This window comes from Zea mays, chromosome 10, assembly GCF_902167145.1.
Source record: "Zea mays cultivar B73 chromosome 10, Zm-B73-REFERENCE-NAM-5.0, whole genome shotgun sequence".
In the NCBI taxonomy this organism is placed as follows: Eukaryota; Viridiplantae; Streptophyta; class Magnoliopsida; order Poales; family Poaceae; genus Zea; species Zea mays.
This window is the reverse complement of record NC_050105.1, coordinates 40091009-40097590: the sequence shown is the minus strand read 5'-3', so window position 1 is coordinate 40097590 and position 6582 is coordinate 40091009. Positions and strand designations below refer to the sequence as shown.

Below are 6582 nucleotides of genomic sequence, written 5' to 3'. Positions count from 1 at the left end.
GAGGACATTAACATGGACTTCATTGTGGGATTGCCCAGGACAGCAAAAGGATTTGATTCTATCTAGGTTATAATTGATCGACTTACCAAGATAGCCCATTTTCTGCCCGTCAAGACAGATCACCCAGTTGTTGTCTATGCCTAGTTATATATTGCTCGTATTCTTAGTCTACACAGAGTTCCAAAGACAATAGTGTCGGATCGTGGACCGCAATTTGTATCCAAGTTTTGGGAAGAACTACATAAGTCCTTGGGTACTAAGTTGCTCCACAGTTCGGCATATCATCCTCAAACAAGTGGATAGACTGAGAGAGTGAATCAAATACTTGAAGACATGTTGCGGGCATGCGTTCTAGAGTTTCCACAAAAATGGGATGAATGTTTACCATTGGCAGAGTTTTCATATAACAATAGTTATCAAGAAAGTATTAAGATGGCACCATTGAAGCATTGTACGGACGACGGTGCCGTACCCCCTTAAATTGGTCTGAACCAGGAGAAAGGTGGTTCTTCAGGCCTGACATGGTTAAAGAAACGAAAGAAAAAGTCCAACGAATCAGACACAACTTGAAAGAGGCACAAGCTCGACAAAAGAATTATGCAGACAAACGACGCCGACCCTTGTACTTTCAAGTGAAAGATTATGTTTACCTGAAAGTATCGCCAATGAAAGATGTGACCCGTTTCAATGTAAAAGGAAAGCTTACACCCTGATACATTAGTACATTTCCTATTCTTGAACAATGTGGACCAGTGGCATACCAACTCCAACTACCCGAAACATTGTCTGCAGTACACAATGTGTTCCATGTATCTCAATTAAAGAAGTGCCTTTGGGCTCCTAATTGAACCATTGATGTGGTGGATGTTTCATTGGAACCAGACTTGGCATATTCAGAACATCTCATTCGAATTTTGGACCAAAAGGATAGGATTACCCAAAAAAGGACTCTTAAATTCTATAAGGTTTAATGGAACCAGCATGCGGAAGATGAAGCTACCTGGGAGACTCAACACTTCTTGGAAAAGAATTTTCCTGTGTTTTTAGCTTCATGTAACTTGTAAGATATGTACATTGAATGTAAAGGAGAAATAGACCCCCATACCACCCCTGCCCTGTAAGACAAATAAGGAAATAAAAATGTGACGTGTTTCCTTTTCCATTACTTGCCCTAGGACCTTAAATCTCGGGACGAGATTCTCTTAAGGGGGGAAGGATGTAACACCCCTGGTGTTATTGGCACTAAAACTTGAGCATAACATCACATGCATTGACATTTCATATTGCTTGTCACACCTAGAAAGCATTCACTAGGTAAAATTTCAAACAATTTGTGATGTTATGATTTGATGTGTGGTTAACCCTAGGGTAGGGTACTTAACCCTAAATTAGGACTTATGGGAGAAAGGGAAGCTTAAATGAGTAAAAATCCCATGAGACATGAGAAATGATCACAAGCACTACAACACATATGACCTTCTATGACGTTTGCATGATGACATTAAATAAATTCGTCATTAAATCGATTGCTTTATGACGATTTGTAGCAAATAACTAAGTTTAGTGACAAAAATCTAACAATTGTCATTGAAAACGTCATAGATTTTTTAGGATTCATATTTGTGACGATATCATGTGACAATTTGCATTTGTCATTCAAAAGATTTCGTCATTTCAAGTTGTACATCATGGTTGTGATGATATCAAATGTCAATGCCTATTTGTCATAGATATTTAATCTATTTTAGAAAAGAAACTCTGTATACTCCATGTTTGTGCTGAGTGTAACACCCAGGTGTTTCACGAAGTGTGGAATTTAATAATCACCCAAAGCAGTGAATGTGATTTTGAAAAGTGTTTGAATTTTATAATTCGGACCACACTAGAGATCCAAAAAACAAGGCATAAAGTTATTAGTCAAATTGTTCTCCAATCAATTGTTTGGATAGTGGACGAAATTCGTCTGACTTCAACTGATTCAGATGTCGATTAAAATATTGTAGCCAATGTCTTTTTGTTCAGTCCATTTACATCTCGCTTAAACCCTAATCTAAGCACCAAGATATTTTGTTTGCTTTTGTTCAAAAAAGGAAAATCCATCTTTTTCTTTTCCCCGCCGCCATACTCCCTCAAATTATTTCCCCACCGCCTCCATTAGCCCTATCCGGCTATCCCTCAAGAACGCCCTCTCTCCACGCTTGTGCCAATTTCTTCGCCCTCCACCAGTGAGCACGCCAAGCCACCGCCCCTTCCTGTTGCCCAGCGCCCCCCTGCAGCGCGCCCGCCCGCCCGCCTCCCTACCCTGGCCGCGGCGGCCTTCGCTCCATGCACCTGCTTTAGGTTGCGCCGCCGTGCGCCCTCGCTGTGCCGGCCGACCTCGCCGCGGCCTGACCCAGTCATCGTCCCTGCTTCATCTCCCCGTCATGCTCCTCCATGGGCGTGGTGATCACCTATGCCGTCGTAGCCATGCCTTGGGCGCCACACCGGCCGTCAGCCTCATCTCTCTGCTCGCCTGTCTCCTTGCCTCCCTGTGCTCACCACGCCGGACGCCGCTCCCAACCCTCCACACTTCCCTCCCCAGGCCGCGGCGGCCTTCGCTCCAGTTCTGCCTCGCCATCGACTGAGTCCCCACGTCCCTGCGCGGCGACGTGCTCGCCCAGGCCCTGCCAAGGACTCCTGCGAACTCCAACCTCATCGCCTAGCCCCGCCACCGTTTCTAAAGTGGTGATCCACAACTTCCCTCTGTTGTCAGTGAATACAATTTTTGCTAGTACCTTGCTGATGTATGTGTGTACCGTGTACGTGTGTGCAATTGGAGCATAGGAATCCCATGAATGTGTGGAGAAGCAAGCCCCAACACGACGCCCGCTAGATTTTCGATAAAATGAGTGAACTAGGGTTTCGTCGTTGTTCTTGCAAATATCGAATTTAGTCTTGGTGGGCTAATTCTCTATTTTTGTTCGTTAGTCTAGTTCTTGGTTTTCTTCTAATTTTAATTTGGCTTACTCGCTCAGTATGACCACATTCATTATTAAATTATTAGTCATATTGTACAGTTGCTTTCAGACATTTATTAGGCATTGGATATTATTATTAGCAAAAGCAACTTGCTTACCGTACTCCTTTTTTGAGCTGTGATATGTGAAATTGAAGTGATTGATCTCGTGGCACTGTTAGTATTGTTGGTCATTAGATTGATTGCCAGGAACGAATGGAACTCTTCCTCTACTGAATCTGTTATGCTTTAGATCTTTAGGTTGATGTGAATGTAGTTTCATGAAATTTTATACTATTTAATAATGTTTATCCGTTAGATCAAATGGTATGTTATCCTAATCAGCTAGTGTATGATTCCATTAATGTAGTGTTGGTTTCCAGGCAAGCCCCAATGCATACAACCCTATGGTTGTGCTTTTAAATGTTTTTTAATACTCTTAAGTCTAGTGAGTTGTGCATTAGGTGAAAATGAAATAGAATGTGCTCCCTATTCAGAGTCCCTTTGTACACTTATTTTTTCCTAAAATTCTCGGGAGTCCTGATCTATTTGGAATTTTGGATGGAGGGAGTAGTATCTTGGGCTGATGAGGATACTCTGGTTGTTCGCGTTCCATAAATTTTGTTGCATTGTGGTGAGAGTTTGAGAATGTTCTATGTTTGTTCTATCATTTTTGCTTCAAATTCTCATGTGTTCTGCATGTGCTCCTTGTGCGGAGTTCGAGAATTTCCTACATTATGTACTTACTTATTCATTTCAAGTTGTCTTTATTGAATATTTGTTTGTTTGTGAAAATGTTGTATCATTGTGGCCATAAGTTATTTAGGGAATAACTCTGGTTGCAGATGATCCATTCAGCATGTCCTCGTGCTCATCGCATGGATCATATCTGGGCTCACACTGGGGCTCGTCGCTCGGCCTCGTCGAGCTAGAGATCCTCCAACATAGCAGCACAGACGCCAAGAAGGCTTAGGTTGGTCCAATCTGAACCCCTACATATTCCCTGTTGTTACCTCGTTGTGCTCGATCTGGTTACTGCCCTATGTGTGGGTTTGTTATATTGGTAGTGGAGATCTCACTGTCGTGGCTTGTTACATTAGGTAATAGGGATGAGAGCATCATATACTCTATTGGATTCTCAAATTCCTCTGCAATTTTGAACATTAGAGCGTCTTTAGTGTATGTGGTGAATTTTTTTCTCGCCCCTATTAGAAGTCTGCTAGATTTTGTAGGTGGTGGTAATGATAGTGAGGATATAATCTGATGGTAACACCAACATTGACATATTATTTACATGTAGAAGTGTTTGAAAAGGGATGTAGAACAAACAAAAAAGGGTATAGTCAGGAATAAGGAAAAACAATATGGATGGGATTCATTATTTTGTAAGGTTCACCTCGTTCCAGTGATATATGAAATGATACATCAGATAGGTGGGAAGTGGAAGTAGAATGCAATGGATAATAATAAAAATTGATCACTCGAGTATCCTGGATCTACCATTTTTGTTTACTAGGGTAGCATGCACTTTCGGTTTTGTCTTACCTGGTAATCTTTACAGTGCGAAAGGATCTCTAGCTGAGTTGATTAGGTTATCTAACTAGCACTCCTTAGGTTTTGAGTTTGACTCTCTGTGTAAGCATTTTAGGCTATATTAAAAAAATCTAATGGGTTGTCCCATGGCAAACCACTGCTCTAAGCCTCGACCCCGGTGATGTCTTGGTTGTTCTCAAATGGGCTACGGTGTTGTTGCTACGCCAAAGCATAGGTCCAAGGATCGCCCTCGGTGCAGTCTTTTAGCATCCCCTTTTTAGTTACAGTGGTCTATTGTTATTGCCTTATTGAAGTCCAACTCAATTGTCGTATTTGCCCTTGACTAATGGTTCTTCTGTCCCTCATGTTTGGTTTACTATTTACCATGTTTGCTGCAGCTGTCATCCTTCTAGTTGTTCAAAAGCAGCACTAGCTTCATGTCACCCTATTGTTGTGTAATGTTGCTGCCATGGAGGTAGAATATTTGGATTGTAATCATATCAATTATCACACTATTTTGTACTCTAGAACTGAATTCATTTGCTAAAAGAATGTATGGTAATATCAGAATTATTTTGAAGCTTCTAATGAATTATCCTAGCATCAACACTTAGACCTTTTAACTCATTATTGGGAGAGAGGGACAAGGTTCTGAAGTTGTATGTGTTCAACTTTTTTGGCACCATGTCACCATGATTTTTTGTAATCCTATTTATGTTTATCTTACATTTTGGAACTAGTTGATGAAGTTTAAATAAGATTGAGAATACAACCTATTGCATCCACTATATAAGCTTATTTCTCCCGGTTGCTACTAGTTTCTTTCATCATCCAACTTCAACACATTCAATTTGTGTTAGTCCAAATACATCGTATGGTGTATGTATATCCGATCAATATTATTTTCCGAGTCCTAAATCTACTATCAAACTTCTCATACGAGTGTTCTTTCACTAGTTGATACTCTTACACCTTATTCCTTTTTATTTTTGTATTCTAAAGTCATTGATAGGTAGGGCATAGGTCACATATTGTTTTTTTCTGATATCTTTTGCACTACATTCTATTTTAACCATTGAATTTTATGTTAACCTCATTGCAGCCTTTGCAGGCACTTCCTATATTTCTTGATAGGATGTTTCATCATGTTCTTGCTGTAATATTGTCAGTGACATTTGTTCTTGCCTTTGGAGAGGTATTCATCTGATGTCCAAAATTTACTATTTGCTCATTGTGTGGTTTGACTGATAGTGATTGTGTGGGCATCTCATACTTCCCCGTGCTCTTCGCAGGGATCATATCTGAGCTCAGACTGGGGCTCATGTCGCTCGGCCTAATGTAGCAGCACAGTCATTTCAGGAGACCATTGATAGTATGATGAGGTCGATGCAAAAAAAAATAACAACCACCTTCATCAACTATTAAGCTTCAGTCGAGGTCAAGCGTGTCCATCTTTAAGTCTGCTTGACCACTATAGGATCTGTAACCTTATGGATGTTATAGTAGCTAGTAACAATATGCTTAATATTTAGTACTTGAGTTGAAGTTATAGGATTTTCTTTGGAATTGAAGTTAAAGGATTTGTAGATATATGTTTTGACGTTATATGATTCTCTAATGGATGAAATATTCGTGTTCAACATATTAATATGATATTTTGGTTGTGATGTGTAATATTCCATGATGGTATGAATTCATACGATGTGTTTCTTTTGATGACGATTATATGTGTCACAAATGCTTTACATCGTCACTTGCCACGTTAGTGGCCACTGCATCCCAATTTATGACGAAATTCTTCATCACAATAATTTTGCCACGTGATCAAATCTATGACAAATATTTTTGTCATAAAGGTTTTGCCATGTCACATCTCACGTCATCACCATTAGCCATGTGGCAATTCATGTCAGTATGAATTGTGACGTTTTCAGAGCGATTTATGACAAAATAGAGTGTCATAGATTTAGTGACGAATCTAATGTGTGTCATAAAATCTATGACGCTTTTTTTATGAACGTCATTGTAGTCTATTTAACACGCACCTTCTGTGA

At 40.1% G+C, this 6582-nt stretch overlaps 1 long non-coding RNA gene across 3 annotated transcripts; it reads left to right on the top strand.

Annotated features, from left to right (window-relative positions):
* Positions 1–2071: 2071 nt before the first annotated feature.
* On the top strand, positions 2072–6225 carry LOC109939181 (uncharacterized). Of its 3 annotated transcripts, XR_004853137.1 has the most exons (5): positions 2121–2724; positions 3841–3968; positions 4927–5003; positions 5631–5723; positions 5821–6225. It is a non-coding gene; the product is annotated as an uncharacterized lncRNA (long non-coding RNA). The 3 variants fall into 3 exon arrangements; XR_004853135.1 differs by lacking the exon at positions 4927–5003 and having other exon boundaries at positions 2072–2724; XR_004853136.1 differs by having other exon boundaries at positions 2124–2724; positions 4927–5723.
* Positions 6226–6582: the final 357 nt, after the last annotated feature.